The sequence below is a fragment of the Anoplophora glabripennis genome, unplaced genomic scaffold (genome assembly GCF_000390285.2).
Source record: "Anoplophora glabripennis isolate ALB-LARVAE unplaced genomic scaffold, Agla_2.0 scaffold544, whole genome shotgun sequence".
NCBI lineage: Eukaryota > Metazoa > Arthropoda > Insecta > Coleoptera > Cerambycidae > Anoplophora > Anoplophora glabripennis.
The window spans coordinates 83,669-107,064 of NW_019416663.1; the positions used below are offsets into that span (position 1 = coordinate 83,669).

A 23,396-nucleotide genomic window follows, 5' to 3' on the forward strand; every position below is an offset into this window, starting at 1 on the left:
TCGTAGGGGTATGACGAGGAAGGTTGCCTCGACCAGTGACCGCCTAGAGGTTTGACGAGGAAAGTTGCTTCGGATTTGCAGATCTCGATAGAGTCTGAATGATAGGACTCGTAGGAAACCACCGTTCCGAGGGGCGAGTCTCTCGATGGAGCCGACACAATCAGAGACAGGGTCTTCGCCGGAGATGCTCAGTCTCGGACGGTATCGCAGGTCTCTAAAGGAGCCTGGTGTATCGCTGTTTCGATGCAGGGGGCTATCGAACAGGATCTTCACCTCAGGTCAGGCTACCTCGGGTGGAATGTCTCGTGAAGCGAGTAATGGTTGCGAAGCACTATAAATTGCCTCGTCGAAGGTATGGTAGCCTTGACAGAAGCCTCGTGAAGCGAGCCTGTGAGCTGTGAGCTCCAAAAGTTCTTGAGTTTGATGCCAGGGTTTTCACAATCAAACCGTGGAAGATATGTTAAAGGATTTATTGAACAGAATTAACAGACAATAAGTGCTCTTAATTAACATATACAAGTTATTTACCATAGAATAATATTTGTTACATATTGCTCTGTGTCGCTTCAATCGCGCTATGAACTCCCACTTAAGAAACTGCAGATGTCGGAAGTAGACGTTTGATCGCTTTCCTCCGATCTCCATACTTTTGGCGGAACGCTCGTGAATCGTCCGCCAAAATCTCCAGCAAAAAGCGCCCTTCATCGCCGTCGACGTCAGATCTCGTTCCCCTCTGGCCTCTCCGGATAGTTGATGTCGGCATCGGGGATTTTGGAGTTTTCTCCCATTTTGAGAAAACTCTACCCTCGTTATTGGCTTAGGCTACCGATCATCGCATCCAACCGCCAGAGTGGTGGGACCTTCGGAAGACGGTCCTTTCGGCCCAAAGACGGGGAAATTGGAAAGTGTGGTTAAATTTTCCCCGTCTTCTTAAAAGGGCTTACGGAGGTCTTTGTACTGCATGGATCTGGTTCAAAAGTGGACTGTTGATGCACGATACGAAGTAGTACCGTGGCTGGAGAGTTCAGACGAGATCGCGCGGACACTTCTGGCAGCTAGAAAGACGTGAAATCCTATTATGGATTAGCTAGCCGTTAGTAGTCGCACGATTCGGCTTGAATTTGGATATGATTACCACCTAGGAATACTCTAGCGTGGTTTTGGGGTTCGGCCGAGATCGAATGAGTGGAATGGCTAAAAACGCGGGAAACGTAAAATCCACGTTTCCCCGTATAACGGCGTTTTGGCTCATCCGATTCGGACGAGGGGGGATAATGCCAGCAACTTGAGGAGTGCTACATTAAATTTTGACACCGATCGCTCAATAAGTTTTTGAGTTATTGACGATAGCGTCCTTGGACCAATTCGAAAGAAGAGTAAAAATAATGATGGTTGTTTCCAAATATCGCCCTGAAGCGCGCCGGGGTTCTTCTAGAGGTTGCGAGGGTCGCTACAGTGGATACTGAGCTCTGGGATGGCAGACCCAGGCGAGATCAGTCGCAATGTGGGTAACATTGGAAACATCAGTGAAAATTGGTCTTGGCTATCGCCAGAGGGATCGATATTATGTTATATGGCGACGTCGGCGTATCGAGTTCGATGTCTGAACTAATACCGTTGAGGCTTTTTTGATTTGCCCGGCCGACGGCGATTAGTTCTGAAACCGTGGCGGGTTTTCTGTTTGGATTGGAAAGGTAGGCGAATTTGACTATTTCGCCTCCTTCCCAATTCAACGATCTCAGGCATATCCGTAGGTACAAGACGACTTCTAGGAATATACTGAGTGTTCTGAAATCCTGAAACTCGCTCGAAGAGTGGAATACGACAATATGACAATCAGGTTTTAATCAGTTACTCAAGACTAGTTACAGACCTCAAACTTGGTAAAGTACAGCTGCCTATATGCACCGCTAGTCAGGAGGGGATCGAGACCACAAAACCGCGTTTCCTGGACGGAAACTGGCAGTTTGTTGCCAGAACTCGAAGAACTCCAGCACCATCCTAAGGACCTGAACCCGTCACCTGAGCCCGCCATCCGAACCGAATGAGTTAGCCACCAGGAGCAGCATCCCGGAATAAATAAAAAAAATTGTATTTTCCTACTTATCCTGTATTGGCATAAGTCCAGCAGAGTGCTGGACGGTGCGGCGACGGCGTTGTCAGGCGGCGGCGGCGAATAACATTGCTCTCGTTTTGACGAACGTAGTTGGGTACCTTGACTGAAACTGCTGGTTGACTGTGAATAACATCGCCAGCGGAAGACGTTAAGTACCGGCCGTACCGACGCGCGACGGATAGTTCCAGGGAGTTGGCTGTGAATGATATCGCTTCCAGGAGAAATCTGTCACCGACCGCGCGTCCGAACGTGCACCTCGAATAGACTTTGTCTCCTGTCAACCAAACTATTCCTTTTCCTGATTATCATTTGCTGGTGTTAACCCCGCTTAATTTCCGTTGCTTTGCTAGAAACCGCCGATGAAATTTATTTGTAGAATTAGAGTAGCCCGTAATTATTTTTCTTTGTTTCAGGGCCATTTGCAACCGGCAAATTTGATGATTACTACTCTAATTTGTTTTATTTTTAGCACCGACCGAAATTAAAACCGAATAACAATTTATGGCGTGCCGTTTTTGAATATTAGATTGTTTATTGTAAAATAAACCAAACGTCTAATACTGAATCTATTTACCGTACCGATTTTGTGTCCTAACAACTGATATTTGACCAAGTTCTAATTTTGTATTTATTTGCAGCACCGAAAAACCGAATAACCATAACCAATTTTATTTTATTCACACCGCATGTAAATTATTTTTACATTTCTGATTTTAGTTGTTTATAAAATTGCAAGTAGAATCCATGTTACTTTTGATTGTTTCAATTTTCGTAGGCCTTAATAAAATAAATAAATCTAATAAAAATATCTCCAGTTGTATTCATTCTTAACGCCGATAAGATTGATAAATTCCGATCAGTAAAAAGTATTACTATCTTTTTGGTAACCTACACTGATAAGTCCGTTCATTATAAAAGTAAAATAACACTACACTCAGAGAACTGTATTGATAAGGTAAGAGAAATATAACAGACCCCTTGAATTAAACTTTCTTCGCTGTAGCTATCCCAGAACTTACTCTAAACCGAAGGTAAGGTTCACGTGGAGATAGGGAAAATGGCGCCCAAGACTAACCGAATAAAAAGATTATAATCCGGAGAATGTTCCTGTGACGTCACTCACCGCCACCAACTGCCGAACACCGCCCGCCGACAACTTTCTAGTAGTCAAGGGTCGTCACAAAAATAGGCGCCCAAGCACGGACATCAGTGACGCCTATAAATATTGTAAATTGTAATTCAAATTGTGAATTGACATTCCGTTTAGAGTTGGTAGTCAACCGGGGCGTCTACCAGTAACGTCCGAACCGACCGTCACCGAAATACGTTACAAAATCCTTTATTCCACTGAAAACTCATGTGACCATATGAACTCCCTGACCCACGGTGACTGTATGCTTACGGATTTTGATTTGTCTTAATTTTATATTTTGAATTTTAACATAAAGCACCCAATAACCTGAACCAAAATCTATATTTTTCGAACAATTATTGAACACTCACTTTTTGGTATAAAGAACCCAGGATGCTCCTTTTTTTTCATGAAAATATACGCATTACAAAGCTCTCTGAAAGGCATATTGAGTAAACAACCGAAAAATCTGTCGCTACCTCCCACATAATTCTAAAAAACCGTACCTTTAGATATCATATTTGTTTATCAGTGTAGGTCTTAATTCAATAATGTATTAATACACATGTAATACACATGTAATGAAGGTAAGTAATACCTAGAAGAAATGGGATACCCTGTATAATCGAAAATAATTAATTTAAAAGAAATTGTTTTTGTGCAACTTTTTAGTTTTTGTTCGTCATACGTGGTCCATCGAGAAAGCTACTCATTTTGACACTTGTTTTAACATTTCTCTCTAAAATAAATAATAATAAAATTAACAAAACTGGACTTTAGAGTAAACTGCACACCGATTGGAATAATGTCACAACACAAAATTTGTGAGTTTTGAGTTTGAGTTAACTACCACTCGACAAAGAGACAAAGGTAAATAAGATCTTATACGTCCAGCAGACTGATATATTTAAAATCCAAATAATGGCAAATGGTAACTGGTAACGAAAAATCCCTAAATATTGGCGTCACCAAGGTTAATGATTCGTTTGCAATAAACAGTGACACAGAACAGCTGAAGAGAATCTCGACAAAGATTATCACCAATCACATCGGGTGAAACAGAATGTTGTGTTTGATCCTTGATCTTATTGTTTTAATAATTTTTAATTTTCAACGCGGTTTTCGCTGTCTTTTTACACATCTCTAGGACCAGACAAGCAATATTCCGTTGATTTTAGATCAAACAGATCCAACGCCCATATTGGCATACAAACTGAAATTGACAAACTGAAACTAAGATAAACAGACTAGGGCTCTGACAGGTAAGCTCAACTTGATTAACATACTGGTAGAGTGCAATTAAACAACGGCCAGCAAAACTCAATCTGAACCTCTGACAAGCAAACTAAATCTGAACCTTGGACAGGGAAACTCTAACTTAAGTTCAGACCTGAAATCTGTATCTGATTGTCAAACAGAAGTTCAAGCTACCAAAACTAGGCTGAAGCACCGACAGCAAACTCAAACTGAAGTTCAATCGGGTAAATCCAAACTGAAACTTGGACAGGGAAACTCAAACTGAGGCTCAAACATGGAAGCTCAAACTCTAACAGAAACTCTAGCTGGTAAAATAAAGCTGAAGCTCAGACAGGGAAACTTTGGACGAAAATCAACTGAATATTTCTTCTAGAGATGTGTAATCACTGCCTGTCATAGTAGTTGGACATGGGTAGGAGAAGGTGGGTTGGATCCATTTAGCTCAATACTAGTGAGGGTTGCTTTCGCTGTACCCCATAATAAAACGCTCTTTTAACGGTAGAAATAAAGTATTTTTTATTGAAAACTAAGTTTGTGAAAAAGACGTATTGTCGGGGCAAGCGTTCGCTGGAGAGTCCCTCTTGATGTGGCAGAAGTACCTGGTCCTTGGCGCCAATCTGCCGTTGACCTTTTTTTGGAACCCTGTTGCGTCCCGGGTCGCGTCAGGATAGCGCTATTGACGTTGTACTTAAAAATGGGTCACTTGCAGCGTGTGTACCCACACTAGTGAATGTGTTTGTCTGGCTCTATACTCCGCGGTCGAAATTATAGAGAGTGAGTAATCGCTAGCTTTTGGACTAGTAAGGGGGATGAAGCGTGCCGAGAACGAAAATCCATTGGCGTGTCTGCGTAAAAGGCAACAAGATATAGAAAATATTGAAAAAAGATAATAAAACATAACATCTAATATTTTTACGGTTTGCTATAACCGGCACTTTGATCCATTTTAATTATTACAGCATTTTAAAACGTCCCAGTTGTGTTGTTTTAATTTATAAATTTATTATAGCCATGGAATTAGACTCCTCGTCTACGCTTATGCTATGACGTTTCTCGGGACGCTTAAATCAAGTCCGTTTACACCCAACTAAAAAAGCATTTCCCTATTCCCTACCAAGTGCAAAAGACAGAGATAGAATATAGATCGACGTTCAGTGTAACTCGGTCTCTAGACGATTATAGATTCTATCGATGTGCGTAGCGAGCGGCACAAAGATAAATAATATTGAACCGTATAAAAATCATTTTATATTTTATACGCATTATGGTAATAGTGTTTTGATATTATCTCTGAATCACTCTCTATAATTTCGACCGCGGAGTATAGGGATGTGTAAAAAGTGATTTTTCTTCCATTACTACCTGTCACAGTAGCTGAATATGAGTCGGTTATTGGGGGCTATGTAGGCCAGTCGATTGAGTGTTGTTTGTCTGGCCCCAAGCTATAAAAATCAGGCATTTTTTATCTCCCAATTGAACGGAAAACCGCGTTTAATGACCCTCCTCCTGTAATTGCCAACATGAAGGAAATAAAATTACTGTTCCAAACAAAATTACTGGTCACGTGGCTTGTAATCCTTTATAAATGCTCTGTATTTGCAATAAACGAAGAAAAATGTAAATATATAACCATTTTTCTATTTCCCACTCTCTTGAAAGGATACTGCTTAGAAGCATTATAACAGTTTTAACCTCTAAGAAAATAGGTGTACCAAATTTGAAATCATTAATAATTCGACCCGTTCGGATATTATCGCGAGAACATCCAGACAGGATACAATCAGATTTTTTTTTCAATTCGTTTTTGACAGTAAATAAAATTGAAAAATGTATTGCGTACTTGGTCGTAGCCAGTTACAAATTCCCTTTCATTTTCTTAGCCTTATCTGGAGTTCTTTGACCTGTTCTTAGGCTAGGTTCTGTGAGGGTGGACCCGCTATAAGAATCCCTAGACTCACCCGGATCGTCATTTCGGTTCTTATTGGTTCATCAGCCTCTGTAACTGGTCGTATCCAATGCTTCCATGTCCACATTTTCAGTTGTGACTTTACGAAGGCTTCACCGCTTGTCACCGGTCTTATAGCATCGGTGTCGGTGTGCGAGCACCTAGACCTGTGATTGGAGCGACCAGGTCAACAGGCCATGACATAACCACTAGAAAAACCATAATAAAAACCTTAAAACCAATATGAAAAGGGTACATTTAACCATAAAAAAACCTACACAACTATCTTAAAAGGAATGCTAAGTACAATAATAGTGTTATAACTAAAAAAAAATTAAATCGGAAAAAAATACCAATACTTTTTTACAAAAAAAAATTGTTATAATGTTTCTAGCGAATACATAGTTGCGTACAAATATTTAAAAAAAAACGGACGACTGAACCCGGCAAGCACCCGGTAAGTGTGAAAGCGTCAATACAAAACTATGCACTACTACCACTTCGGTCGCCGGATAGCCGGTACATGGCAGCCGGGCTGGCAGTGGTGGCGACCAGCTACAACCCGGCGGCCGTTCGCCGCATAGCTTTTTCCTTCACGTGTGAAAGCTGCCATAAGACTCTGTACACCTTGCTGCCGAGTAACCGAATCCGGTTAGCCGGTTCCGGCATGTGTGCAACAGGTGTAACAGTATTCCAGTCGGTGTGCAAAATGAATTCCATCTTACACCAATGGATGTTCAGAAGGTATACAAAGCAGAGAAAATGAGTTTTCTGCGACCACCCTGTACAGTAGCGCACCCAGGATTTCCCAATATAACCCAGAGTACTTGAACAGCTGATCTCTCCTGACGCCAGACAACGGCGACGCGGCCGATGCCAGTGTGAACGCCGCGACGGTCCTGAAAACACGCTGGGCACGCGATTTCACGAACATCGCACTCATTTTCATCCCAGAACTCGTCGGTCTGGTACACGTGTGACATTTTAGAAGAATATTTGCTGACTTAGTGGTTGCTGGAACTAGGTATACTTTTTTGATAACCCATCCCAAAAACTTTTTGTGAAGATAGTGACATTGTCGTTCTCAGCATAATTTTATTTTGGCAATCTTTAAACTTTAGGTAATTTAATTTATTATTGTACGGTTTTCAGTGGAATTCTAAAAAGTGAGTAAGACTTGCAGTATGTTTTATTTAAGTTTACTTAATGGTAGTTAAGTTAAAAAAAAATTCTCGTACTACTATTGTGATAAATGTTATGTATGTTGTAATGCAATCCATTGAATTGTTGTGATTTCATAATACGTTTTACATGATATATCACAAAAGTGTGTTACTTTTGCATTTTATGTAACGGAGATTCTAAAAGTACTCATATATGTTATTGTCCGAAGTTACTTATTTGTGGCATATTTTTTGTTGCTTTCTTAATTTATTGGGTGTTATACTACCTTCCATACCAAAGGTATGGAAGCAAACAAAAACAAACAGATTAAAAGTGTCACTATTAGACATCGGAACTTTGTGAGGACTATTAAATAAATAAACAGTAGTAATCTATATTATGCTAGCAAGCGGCAATACGCGTTGTAGTAGCAGACACAGAATAAATCTGTAGACAGGCTGTGTGCCGCTCTATGTTCACAATACACATTTCTGAGTACTAAAAAAACATGTGCCATACACTTGACCAAACAAAGCGTCAAACTCACTCACACACGCAGAAGCGACATGAAGTGCAGAACCTGGATTGTTAACCGGCACGCTAGGCCGACAGGGCAGGCATTAGGGTGCCGCTAGATACGTATTGAATAGATTGATCGATGCGAAGATTCAGACCAGAGGCAGACATGTATTGTTATTGTATAGTAACGCGGATAGTGCGATTACTAAAATAAAAAGTAGTTGATGCTTCGCCACCATTAGTAAAAATAGCATCTATTAAAAACTTTTTAGACCTCGGTAAATGTTGTACGGTCATTCTTGTTTTTAAAATGCGTATTTACCGATCGCCGGAGGCGATTAATCGCGGAACATTCACGGACAACTACTGTTGATTATTTTCTAGAATCGCTTTCCATATAAGTTAGACATTATTATTTTGTTAACTTTTGCTGGTAGTTATTATTACATACTACACCTATATATTTTATGTTCAGTTCCATGTGAAGCATTTAGTGTAGAAAAACAGGCACTGCTCGTTTTGTAGGTACATACAATACGCAAATACTTACATATATTTTATAAGAACGCAATGGTTGTCATTTTTTTTTTAAATTACATAAAAGGGAATTTGGCCTACAACTAACCTGTATCACCGCTCCAACATTTCCGATTTCTAATCATTGTAAAACTGTCAAAAATAATTTAAAACAAAACGTCACTTCTGAGTTAAAAAATCGAAAACAGATTGATTTTCGAAGCATCAACGACTTTTGAAGTACTTGCTTTATAGGAAAGTGTATTTTCTATTTTCTGCTTATTTCAGTGAGATTTTTTGACAAGGCAAAAATATTTTCATAAAAAAAAATAACCTTGATTGATCACGCGATGGTTTATTTCATTAATTTTATAATTTTCTTCACTGACGGCAAAATTAATTAATTAACGTTACAAGCACTAATTTAAGTGTGGTAAGTTGTACATTTCCGTACGACCTCCGATAATACGAAATGAAATTGAAGAAAATGAACTAAAATAAAAAAACTTAAAACATATAAATGATATGATAAATCATATCGATTTGACATAAACTCTTATCCAAAAATGAAGATGGCACTTTGACATTGTTTCTTTTAATTGTTCAGATTGTTGTTTATCTAGAAGCATCAAACTTTTGATGTAAAAATGATCTTTTAATTGTAACCATAGGCGTCACATTTGGGAGGGTCAACTGGTATTTGTAATTATATTTTTCTTCTCTTCGACTTTTTACTATAGAAATCGAAAACTTCATAGTTTTCGAGATTAAAGAATCGTGTCTTAAGTGGCTAGGATGTACCATATGCGAGATAAATTCATTTGAAATGTTTGTGTTTGTTTTTATTAATCGTCGTTTTGTTATAATTTTTGCCAGTCTGTGATATTAATTAATACAAAACTTTAACTTTTTTTATAAAATTTTACTTTATCTGTTTTCCAAACCCAACTACTATTAGCAAAAAATTTTGCTATTAAAAAAAACAAGCATTTCAAATAAATTTTTATCGCATAGGTGTGCTCTAGTCACTCAAGACAAGAGTACCCCTTTAATCTAGAAACTCTGAAGTTTCCTATTTTGATATTAAAATACAAAAAGTTGTAGATATAAATATAATTAAAAATCAGTTGACCATCCCAAACCATTAAAACATATCCTAAATTTAACTCTTCTAGATAAACAGCGATCTGAACAATTAAAAAAAGAATGTGAAAGGGGGGCCATCCCCCTACCAGGAAGCATTTCTGGATAAGATAATTTATGTCAAATCCATAAGAAATTATGCCTATACCTCGCTGTCTTTCTTTGCCGGTTTAGTTTCCGGACACCCTGTATTTTAATATATGGTACAGATTCGCAGGGATGTCTTATAAAGTAGATCATTGAACATCTTACTGCCGTTAATTTTTCGCTATTCCAATTTTGTTTTTACCGGATTTACCACATATCCCTCTGCTACAGTGGATATTTCCATCCACCGTAGCTTTCAAAGCCATGAAATCTCCTCTGGCGTCTGTCAATATCTTTGCGGACGTACGTCTAAAACAGTGCTCTGTGTAGGTTTTAGGACATAGTAATTTCATACAGAAAGCTATCTTCCAATGGAAATTTATTCCAATAATTTGACGTGCGGAGACCTTAACGATACATATTTGGAGAAATATTATTTTTTCTGAGCATAAACTACAAATTACTTGACTGTTTTTTAATAAGGATGTTAATAATAAAAATGTTTTATTATCAGAAATAGTATAAACGAAGCAAAAAATCGGCAAATGCTTTACATATATTAAGTCTAGATTATAGCATGCAGTTGTTAAAGTACGTAACGTTTGAAATGTATGTGGTTTTTCTCTTAGAATTAATATATTTCCAAAAATGTTTCGAATTATTACAAAGTACAAACAATATGATGACTTTAACCACAACATATTGTTTATGTCACCAATGTCACCATAGCAACAAAAAAACGTAACATCTAATAAAGATTGGACAAATTAGGAAGACTACAGAGAGATAATTGTCATCAAATACAAAATTACAGACTATATATACCAATTACAATGATTTTATAAGCTACGCTATCTCAAAAGCCTACAAATGCGTAACATTTTTAAAGGGTCATTTTTAAAAGTCAAATAAATGTCTAAAAACGCATGGTTGCTGTGAAATACTTGTGGTAACTGGGTTTTTACATCACTTATTATGTGATATACTATTAATGTGCTTGGTTGAATTTAATCTCTTTTAATTTATGGGAAGCATCCGAGATACAGATTAGATATAGTAACTTAAACTTGGCAAAGTTTGTAGTTTGTGGTTTATTATTATTCATTTTTGGATGAGACCCCAGATTTCACCACCAAGTTAAATTGACAATAATTATTTCTCTTTACTGAATAGTAGGAATAATATAAAGGGTAGATACTTATACTATACATGTTTATTCAAATATAGTACAAAAATTTCCATTGTCGGATTTGAGTTCCTTTAATACTATCTCTTATATCCATAATAATAATCTATATTTATTAAAAATATAAAAAGTTAGGGTTTGTTAAAGTTTATTTAAACTATATTAATAAATTTCACAATTTATCATTTGAAAAAGCCTATATTCCAATTTTCAGCCGAATATTTCGTAAATTACTTTAGAACAAAAAATCAAAATAAAAATATCTCTATATCTTTTATAAAATCAAGTTTTGATCTAGAAGAAGTTCGGTGTGACACGGCACTAATTTATATGTGCGTACGGGGTGGTTATCACTATTTGAGCTGTAACTTTTTACTTTAACCCTTTTTGAATAAACTGTTAGAAACTATTAAAGGAAAAAAGGTACTCTTCCGTAATATTCACAAATTGAATTAAAGAAATTCGGGTTTATATATGAGAGGCATTTATAAAATTTCACGACACCAATCTTATATGCATATTCTTATATATCACAGAAATAGTTTTAGATAAACTTTTTGCAAATAAAGTAAATGCAGCATAACTTAGAAAAATTTGAAAATTGAAATAAATTGTGTGATTATGTTTTAATTTTCTTTAAAGTATAATACAAATAAAGTTCCTAGTTGAAAATTATTTTTTTGAAATTTATAGCATTTGAAACTATATGCTATCGATACTAAAAAAATTATTATTGTGCTATTAATGCCTTTAGATTTAAAACATAAATAAGATATCCCGAAAGACTTTTATGTCACTATAAATATGAAATCTATCGTCGCTCAATGAAGGAATAATTTTTGGAAAAAGTTAAAAGGAAACATACATTTTACACAGGAACTGCAAAACCTAAAATATTTTACAACTGAACGTTGACATTTCTACATTTTATTTTTACAAGTTACAACTTCTATTTTTTTCTCCCAGAACAGTGTGCAACTTTTTTGGAAACTACACTCTGAATATTTTACAAAATATTTTCATTATAAAATATCCAGTTATAAAGTAAAATTAAAATAAAGTTTTTATTTTTATTTTCAGAAAATGAGAAATGCGAAAAGCCTCCCTAAATACATGCCTCCCTAAAAACATGTCAAGATTTCTCAGTAAACAGCTACGCATACCTGGCTCAAAGCTCGATAACGAGGGTTGTAAAATATTTTTCACGTGAGATTATACAGCACAATATCCAGCATTATACTTTAAAATTGCGCTTATTTCACAAAACTCGGAGCACAGCGTAGACAGCTATTAATATTTCAGTTTTCAGGGATGTTTGCTTCAGACTCAATTCACGAACTCGAGCCCATAGAAAATATTTTTAAATGCAAAAACTTGATCTAATAGGACGCTGTTTTAGAATTTAAAAATGGGTTTACCTAAAAATGTTTCACTTCAGAAGTGAAATGAAAGATTTTCTTTATTTTTGCAATTATTCATCCATATTTAAAATTATATGCTTTTCTTTTTGACTATACCTTTACCTTTTTTGAAAAGTTATGTTTAAATAATTAGTTGAAATTGTAAATAATAATAATTGTAAAATATAGTTATCTGACCTACACACATATTTTTCATTTTGTCTATATTTATAAAAATATTTAATTATCAGAGGAATAGATGTAAAGTAGTGGACACTACTGTTTTTCGAAAAAATAACAAAATATTGTTTTTTTAACAATCTTACCGCTTTTTCCTGCGTAACCCATTATTTATTTTTAATTTTTAACTTTTTTTTTAATAAAGAAAAATAATTTATTAAAATTATTTTTTCAATCTTTTATAATCTAGCAACTACATAATTTAGACAGAAATCCTAAAAGACGAATTGCACTTGTGTAGCTATCATAATTACCATACGACTAAGACTTTTCCTGCACTAAATCTAATTTAAGATTACAATTAAGTAAAACTTAAGTGAAACCGAATCATTTTAATACATAAAAAAAACCGTTGCTACGTATATACAGGTTGTTTCAGGATTAAGTCGACAAACTTTAAGGAGATATTCCTCATAAAAAAATTAGAAAAAAATAAAGTATAATTTTTTCCAGAGACGCTTCATTTTCGAAATATAAGGCGTTAAAGATTTAAAAAAAAAAATCGAATTTTTTAAATAACTTCTAAATGAAGAATGCTATTTAAGCCAAATTTGGCATGACACATCTTCTTATAAGATACCATTTTTCCATAGAAGTAGAAGTCCCGCAAGCAACCAGTGGCGGAGTTATGGGGACTCAGACTCATTAAATTATAAAAAAAATTAATACGGCCCTACTGAAAATAAAAAATGATGCTGTTTTTAGATAGAACAGTTTGTTATTGACAAAAAGTGTACATTCACTTTTTTCCTAACTCTTATAGTTTCATGGCAAAATTGATTTTTCGGAAGGGTGCTTCTGGATTCTGTCGATAAACTTTAGGAAGACGTTCCTCATAAAACCTAAAAAAATATAGTACCTATTAAAATTGGTCTTAGTCTCGAGTATGTGTGAGTCAAATAAGCCTTTTTGTCTCCCCTTCCCTTGGGTTTAACCAATAGTATTAAAATTATTTAGGAGATGCTTCGTTTTTGAGATATAGGGTGTTTTTTTTAGAAAAAAAAATGATGTTGATGAAAACAATAGAAATATTTAAGTACCTAACATCTAATGTGACTATGTCGTAATGCGACAACGTAACGACCCTTGCAATACTCCTAAATTTTTTCAGGCGGTTTGTAGTCACTTCATTTACTTGTGTTGTGTACTTTTAAATAAAATAAGATGGCAAACAATACATGAAAATTTATTTGTAAATTGAAACAACCAAAAAATTACCAATTAATATTATACCTAGACAAAGCGAAAAGTGAAACAAAAATGAAATGATTTAAAAAATATTTTGTTCAAAATGGGCGCCTCCGGACTGTAGACAAGCACGACATCTTCTAATTATGGAGGTAGTGGCCGATCGACACTGAATTGAAGTTAATTTTCAACAAGCTTGGATTATTCGCTGTCTTAGATCTTCTAGGACAAGGGTCGGCAACTGGCGGACCGAGGTCCAGGTCCGGATCGCGGAAGGTAAAATACTGGACCGTCAAAAATGTTTTGAAAGTATAAATTACTCAAATAAATTATTTAAAAAATGTTTTTTTTACGTTTGAGTGTCAACCATATCATTTTTTCTAGTATTTTACAATTGTGTGAGTGTTTTGAGTTCTTAATGGTTAGTAAGCAGATTAAATTTGAGTTTAAATGAAAATTTGTAAGAAATATGAATTTTTTTCTGGACCTCGTTAAAATTTTTTAAAAGTATCCGGACCCTACCTAAAATTACTTGCCGACCCCTGTTCTAGGATATCAGCTGGCACCTCGTAGACTTTTTAACAGCACCCCAAACGAAATAGTCCATCGGTGCCAAGTCCGGTGAACGTGCGGGCCACGCTGCAGTCCTCCACGACCAATCCATCTCCTGGGATAATTAATGTTTAAATGGGCAGGACAACCATCTAGTTGAAACCAACTGTTCATTCGAGTATTAAGCGGAACATCTTCTAACAGATCTTGAAAACCATTTTCAAGGAACTCGGTGAACATGTCAGCATTTAACCCATGCAGAGGGAAGTAGGGACCAACTATAGTGTTGTCCGACACACCCAACCATACGTTACATTGGAATTTATGCTGAAAATATGTTCCCTTACCGCCCGTGGATTCTCGTAGGACCAAATATGGTTGTTTCTTTGGTATAAAATTCCTCTTCGAGTAAATGTTGGCTCATCTGTCCACATTACTTTTTGCGTAAACTGATCATCATTCTCTGCTTGGTTTAACATCCAGTTACAAAACACGCGCTTGCATCGTATGTCCTGAGGCAATAAATGTTGCACACGCTGGATATGGTACGCATGGCGTCCATCAGCCCGAAGAGTCCTCCAAATGGAACTTGACGAAATACCTAGCTCATAGCTAGATCTTCTGACACTCGTGGATGGATTTTCATCGAAATGGTTTAAAATAGTATTCGATCTTACTTCGTCCTGAAGTGGGGCAAAATGTCCATCAGCATAAGTTGGAATACCGAAAGACCCAGTTTGTCTGAGACGACTGAATGTCGTTGAAAATGTTTCCTTTGCTGGTAGTCTGCGATGAGGAAATCTTACTGCATATTCACGGCGAGCCGCCGTGGCATTTCCATCACAAAAACCATATACAAAGACCATATCAGCATATTCATTGTTCGAAAATATGGACGGCATTATTAAACTTATTTTTATTATTAGTTTGAACGCTTTATCTAATGGATAATTTATGCAACAATTCGCAAAATAACATTTAAAACGTCAAATTAACATTGCTTGACAGCAGCCTACTCGAAAATTTTTGTTGAGGTTCATTTTAAAGTTTATCGACAGAATCCAGAAGCACCCTTCAGAAAAATCAATTTTGCCATGAAACTGTAAGAGTTAGGAAAAAAAGTGAATCTACACTTTTTGTCAATAACAAATTGCACTATCTAAAAAGTATATATATTTTCAGTAGGGCCGTATTAATTTTTTTTATAATTTAATGAGTCTGAGTCCCCATAACTCCGCCACTGGTTGCTTGCGGGACTTCTACTTCTTTGGAAAAATGGTATCTTATAAGAAGATGTGTCATACCAAATTTGGCTTAAATAGCCTTCTTCATTTAGAAGTTAGTTAAAAAATTCAAATTTTTCTTTTAAATCTTTAACGCCCTATATTTCGAAAATGAAGCGTCTCTAGAAAAAAATTTAAACTTGACTTTTTTCTTATTTTTTTATGAGGAATATCTCCTTAAAGTTTGTCGACTTATCTATATTCTTGATGCTTTCGGAGTTTCCGCATCTGAACAAAAACCACATCTAACAGTTTCGAAGCAGTAATATTCAGTAAGTAAATTTTATTCTTCGATTATTTTTTAATATTGTGATAATACTTTGTCTAGCGGACAGTTTGTACATACATCCTTTTAATAGCCTTAGAATATAATGTGGGTCAAGTAGTGTAATCTATCATGCTTAAAGGGCAACTGGTCCACGGCGAAGTGAAGTGCATAATACATTTATGGTTTACACTTGTCAATAGAGTTTGTTAGTTCGGTGCATAAAGTGTAGAGGTAGCGGTGGCTACGGGTATAACACCGTGGACCGTCGTTTGTTTTATTAGCTTTATTATGGATCGCTACATCTAAATAAATATTAAAATGTCTCAATCGAATTATATCCAGGTTCTATACATAAGTCGATTTTGTCACTTTGGTGCGTATATAGGGCGTAACGTAGAGGTAGTGGCGGATGTAGAGTTTGCTTCATGGATCGTCATTTGTTTCGTTCGAACTATGTATCTTAAATTAATAAATTTATTAAACGTTTTCCTGATTGATGTGATTGATGATTGACTGGATGAAACAAAAATAAAATGTAATATTTATCAAACGATTTTGTTTTGGTTTCTGAACAACAAGATGGAATCGTCCAATAATTGATAACGTAAAAGTGATGATAGAGAAGTTTATGAATGTCCTTGGTGTGAAGTTACAAAAAAATGTATTAACTTATTATAAAAAAATCAACATCCATAACTACGTAATATTTTGCATTATTTACGTAAAAGAAGTACTGTAAATGTACATACAGTACCTATTTTACGTATGCAAATATTACATCTATGATGAAACGTTCTCTTCACTTTTCATTGTTAAAAGTACGCGGTTGAAAATCACTACGCTATAAGTATATGCTAAGAACTACCTTTTATTTGCAACAAAATAAGATACTAGTAAATGTATTAAAATATATAATTAACAATTAAACTCTTTTTAAATATCTAACTTAACATACAAATGTTAAACAGTTTCTTATTTATCTTTTCTAAGCAAGCATATAGTAAAATTCGTTGTTAATATGCATAATTTGTCACACATAATAAAAAAGACAATCAGCTTCATAACCCACAATAAGAATTAACTGGACGACATGGAACGACGAACAAATTGAAAGTTTTCTCATGTCTCAAAGTTATTACTCAAAAAAAGAAACAAGCCAAGCATTTTATGGCAAATAAAGACACCCCAGCACTTTACGCGCCTAGGGAGTTGGTTCAGAAGCAAACCCTTCGGTTGTCGTAGAATATTTTTACTTGAAGTGTTCAAACATATATGACAAAACACAATTTCTTTTATTTTTACTTATTACATGAATTCTGAAACGATTTTTAAAATAATTTCATCCAATTTCGACGAGATTTGCACCTTTCTTCTTAGAGAAAAATGTAATTTCTAGGATCTCCTAAATCATATTTTTGCCACGAATAAACTAAAGTTTAAAAAGTAAATAGTACACACAAAATAAACAAGTACCTTAGAAGCGGCGAGTTAGTTCATTTCGGCTTATAAGTTTTAATTAATTTAATTGCTAGGAATTTTATTTGTTTAATAAAAGCATTCAATTTATTATTTAAAAAATTCATCTATCAAGGAAGTAGGGTTAAGAAAATAATAATTAATAATGAAAATTAATTCTATAAGATGTATTGTTGGGTATCTGTTAAAACATAAATTTACATTATGAAATACTGGTTTTTAAAAAATATTTTGTATATTGCTGAATATCAAAAAATAGATTAGAAAAAATAGTACTATTTTTTATTTATTGTTTGCATTTTTTGCCTCAGTTTTGAACGATAAAACAGGGACCTTTTTCCTCCGATTCTTTTATTAATCAGTGTTTTGAGTGCCGACATGAATCTAACAAAATACCTACTGAAGAACATGTTTTCTCTTTCTAGTCTTAACAGGTGTCGTGACACGTGCTTACGTCATGGTTTAAGAAAAAAATAATACGATAATTTTGCATGAGAGGTTAAGTGCATTCTCTTGGTTTATTTCTACTGTGCATTAAAAAATATTCTAATTAGTTTTGTTTAATTGGCGTTTTCCTCTTTTATTTACTGTATCTTCTTGTTATCCTAAAGTGCAAATTGTAGACATTATTAGAAGAAGAAAATTAATGTCCAGTAAATCTGGACAAGGTACTTTATTTTAAGTTTAAAAATAAATTAACACACGAGCCGCACGTGTCAAATTCAAATCAAATCAAAATCAGTATCAAAAATACTGAGTACCCAAAGTATGCAAAAATTGTAATATGCTAAAATATTTCGGGTACTGAATACTATCAAAATAAAAGTGCTCATAATTAGGCTTAGTGCACGTGCAGAGTTTAACAGAGCCGGCGCGGGGGTCGGTGGCCTCGCAGCTGACTTGCGTTTTAAACTGTTCAGTAATTTACTTAACCTTGTAGAGTTAGTGTCGCGTCAATACCTTTCTTTTTTACGTCTGCTGTAAACTGTATTCGCCATGTGTATTTAAATAACTATTTATAAACAGTAACATAAAATACATTAACAACTATTAGTTGGGAAATATACGGGAATTATTTCAAATGTGGTTTGACAGTGATACCGAAGGTTACAGGGACATACGTATTAAAGGAAATGACCTGTTTTGTACTGTGTGTGAAGCATTATAAATTCTTGTTACAAAACTAAAGTGACATTTGGAGAGCCATGCCTCGTCCAGCGCTGAAGACTCTGTATTTTTCTATGAACTTACAGACGCCTTTCTTTCAAACAATATTCTATATTAAACAAACAGAGAACCCCAAGTTTCGTAATTCCTTAAATTGGAATCACATGGACTATCCCTAAATGAACAGTTTGGTATAATGGATGATGTACAAAAAAAAAAAACATTACGATGCCAATAATATACGCCCAGTCAGTAGTAACATAAAAGAAAAAATGCAGAGTGTTGGAAAAAAATCCAGGATACACCATTTTGAAAAACATATACCAGCAAATATATTAATATATAGTTCATGCCTCAACAATTTCTCATACTGTCCATTGTCAACAGTAGACGTTGAACGGCCATTTTCTCTGCACAAGTTAATATTAAGTGATAAACGCCGCCGTTTCACTAAAGAAAACTTAGAAACGCACGTAGTAATATGTTTTAACTCCTTCCAATATGCCACGGAAGCCTTGTCTCAAGACTAAGGTTTATCGGGTAAGTGGTGTCATTTAAATTTATATAGGTATTTTATCCTCTACTTAGCAATATGTTGCGACATATTTTCATTCGTAATCTGACTACGGCCCTGTTAAACTCCGCGCAGCACTAAGCCTACTCATAACTACCCGGTATCAAGTACAAAATATTGCTGATTGGTTTGAACATAATCTCGTGAAAAATTACATCAATCACAGCCGATGAAACAGGACGTTGTGAATGTAATATTGATCTTATTGTTTTAATTTTACCGAAATTTAATTGTCTACGTGAAGAAAATAAAATTACTATGCCAAAGAAAATTACTGGTCACGTGACTTGTAATCATTTATGAAGACTCTGTAGTAGTTCTAATTACTGAACATGTCAAGGTTCTCTATATCGTTGGTTTTATGCTAAATATGATAAACAGCAATAAACCCATCCCTCCATCTATTTAATAGTATTTAATGGAAGTCGGAAATTCACTCGAAAAATTTAAGACCATTTGAAAAGAACGTTTGCATAAGAGCAAAGAAATAAAATTATCCTTATACGGTACATTTTTAATAATACACAATTCAGTACCATAATCTATAATTGCAATTGTAAAACGTAATTTAAAATTGAATGTTCTATGACTTCTGCTGTTAAATATTTCAATATCCAAGGATAAGATGATAGTGAGTAATAATTTCACTTTATAAATTTTTGTTCTTAAAATTTTTTATACTAAAGCGATTACATGAATATAAAAAGTAAACATTAGGGGTTCCGAAAACTGTGATCATAATATTAATCCGGTTATTGGGATCAGTGAGCAAACTGGTGAAAGCTAAAAATCGCCCTTTCAGTATTTAATGCATGATTAACATGATAATCAACAATAAACTTGCTCCTTCTTATAAAAGTTATAGAAATGCACGCTGTGTCCTGTGCTAGATCGTAGATTGACCCACTAAAAATATATGCTCGACTTTGACGTAAGCAGATGGTTTGTATCCGAAAACCACTTTATATTTACTTTTATTTGTTATAGTTGTAGTAACAGCAAAAAATATTTTATTAAATATCTATTCCAAGCTATACATCATATTTGTAGTTTTTGTGTTAACAAATAAAGTGCATATTTTTCACTCCGTTGTATGAAAACAAAGTACGAATCTGGATGTACGGTTTATTCTCGGACCTTAGTTATCACCAAAAAGAATGTTAGTGAGAGTGGAGAATACGTACTCGTGTATCATTAACGTTTCAAAAGACTGATAAAACTCTTAAACCATATATGCAAAATTTGAATTTTCAGAAATACATATTTCAATCAGCCTGAGGGAAATTTATTCTAAATTGATATTTATTTAACAATATAAATATTTATCAAGCAGAATAGCTAAAAGCGTATATCATGAAAATTTACAGAGCCTAGCAGGGCAATCCTGCATTCCACATTATCAATAAGTTATTTTTTATTGCTATAGTAAAGTTCTTGTAGTATTAGCTTTTAAAGTTTAGATTTAGAAAATATGTTCATATACAATTAATGAGAGTAGTTTCTAATTTTAACATAAATCTTAATTTAAAAAATATTCATCGTTTAATGTATTACAAGTATTATACGTACTTGTAATACACTATATAGTGCTTCCTAAATCGCTCTCATAATTTCAAAGGGTTAGTACATAAATTTGTCCCTAAAACCCTCAGTAAATTAAGAATCCAAAGCCAGGAGGCTTCGAGCACTGAAATTTAAAAAATATGTCGCATTTAAGTACGCTAATATCTCTGAGTGAAAATATATGACATAGACTGATGAAATCGGGATTAATGAAAAAAAATACCACTTCTAAAAATAACTCTTTAATTGGACTTGAAAAACCAACAATGAATATTATTTTAGTTTAAAATAAACATAGCTGAATAAATCGAAAATAAAATAAATTTCACAAATCAAAGCTACAAAGTGTCCTTGAAAGATTGGGATGCAGCAAGATTGCAGACTTCTGGGATCAACTACAACTTCCATTTACCTTGTAGGTCTTTAGATTTGATCCAGAACAACCCTTTCAAATTTAATGCGTCGTACGAATTTGATATTTTTTTTATATAATTTTTTTTATTGGAGAACGTGACAGCATGATTTAGTTCAGCACCAACGTATTTCAAGTTTCATTAATTTATTTTTTTATATTTGTAAGTGTAATTTTTTGTTAAACATGTATTATGCCTTGAAAGTACTTGAGAATGGTAACAACCTCGAGAAACGATTTAACAGATTTTCCACAAAATAAATCCTGATGTGATTTCACAAAAAAAAACACTTCAAAAAAATTATTTCAGATCACCATCACTCTGACACTTGCTTCTATTAATACGTTTTAAAACGACGTCAGTTAATATTAGACTTTTAGGAAAAGTAACTAAACACGCGTATCCTAAACAAGATTCTTGTTTAGTAAATTATAGCCGCATCCTGGCAAAAATATATAATTCCAATTCCAATAATATAAAAGTTTGACTTGAAAGTTAAGTCCCTTAAAATTGATACAAAAATTCTGAAATCTCTAAATTAGAGAAGCATACAATTACTATAAAATTTCCAAAATACGTGTTTTTATCACTAGTTGGTAGATATTGTACTAGAACGGTATATTTTTAGTTAATTTATTCGAGTTTTATCAGTCTACGTCAAACAACGTCAAAGGCTGAGTAAATATGATACTCTTTTAATTTCAACATTCTCTACTTCAAAAATTAAATGCTTCAAACCCTAGGCCTTTAATCCTAAGAATCCTAAGAATCCTTCTGTAATTAGACATGACTTACAAAAAACCATGTATATTTTGCTGTTACCTTTTCTGAATACTTAAAGGTTTTTTACATTAGGATTATTGTTTTCTACATTCTGTCATAATAAAATGTGCTAAAGCAGACATGTGAACTTGTCTAGAAACACAAATCGTAATAACTAACAAAATATGCCATGGTCTGAAAACAGACCAAAATCCTTTGCTATAATTCACCACGCAATAAAGCCAAAAAAGTTTATGAAGACATAAATTTCATTTTAAGTCTAGGTTTCACTATAAATATACAAGTTACCCACTTACGATATGACAGCGAGAAAATGAATTTAATATACCACCAAGATATTCTCTCCCGGGAGGTCAACTTTTTGCGGTGGTCTGAAATATCTCCCAAGATTAGGTAGAAGAAATTGAATTCTAATGGAAACATTTTGCGAACAGACTTTTAGAGTATCTGAAATTACTCAGTGTTTCTAGCTTTTGTAAAATGAAAGTATATAGTTTAGGATCAGTTTATATACTGTTCCTAACACTTATATTTAATCATTTAAAGACATTTTTCATAACAAAAAGGTTTATTTTGAGTAAAATAAAACACCTAAATCGAAGTTTCTCACTTAGATATGGAAAATGGAGACTGTGTTCAAAATTTATCTAATTTCATTACCCCGCCTATAAAAAGTTTCAAGCGAAAAGTAAATAAATTCATAAAAATTAGGTGTAGCTCTTCTGTCACGCTAAAAATTCTCTTTGTAAAAAGCGTTTTATTCCTAAGTATATTTTGCACTTCATGGCCTGACATAATTAAAATTTATCGCAGTTAAATTTATTTTATACATAAATTAGTTTAAATATCTTAGAAACATAAAATTTAGATACCATTTTATTTTATAATTAGACACAACCGTTGCCTTCTTAGAACTGCGCTCCCTATATTATAAGAATATGAATATATGTAAGTATTTGTGTAATAGTGTGAAACAAAAAGGGACAGTGTCTATTTTACTACACTAAATGCTTCACATGGAATTTACCATAAAATATACAGGGTGGTTCACAACTTATCCAAAAAAAATTGGGAATAGATGCGGCATGAGAAATGGAGTCAATATTGTAAAAAAAATTTTTGTAAAATCCTTATAGTTTCTGAGAAAAAAAAAATACGCGTGGAGAGCCATGTGACTCCTAATACTGAAATCCGTCGTTGCGGTAGTTTTTACCTGTTATCTGTGTTGTTTACAACAGTTTTTTAGTAGTTAGTGTCAAAAATGGCTTGCGTGTATAGCAACTTGAGTTGATGGATATCGTTTTAATTTATGGTGAAGCAAGACAACATTTGTATTATGGTGAAGTATTTGTGTTATGGTGAAGCAAGACATCATTTGTGTTAGTTCGTAGAAAGTGAGTAAGACGGACCCAAATGTGTTTACA

General features: G+C 34.3%; 1 protein-coding gene across 4 annotated transcripts in view; it reads left to right on the plus strand.

The window, feature by feature from the left end:
* Positions 1-7,347: 7,347 nt before the first annotated feature.
* Positions 7,348-23,396, plus strand: part of LOC108911838 (receptor-type tyrosine-protein phosphatase kappa) — a 236,027-nt gene continuing 219,978 nt past the window's right edge. For 3 of the 4 annotated variants that reach the window (XM_018716884.1, XM_018716888.1, XM_018716885.1), the window contains exon 1: positions 7,348-7,616. The gene's annotated coding sequence lies outside the window, so the exon portion shown is untranslated. The remainder of the gene's footprint in view (positions 7,617-23,396) is intronic. The other variant, XM_018716886.1, reaches the window with a different exon arrangement.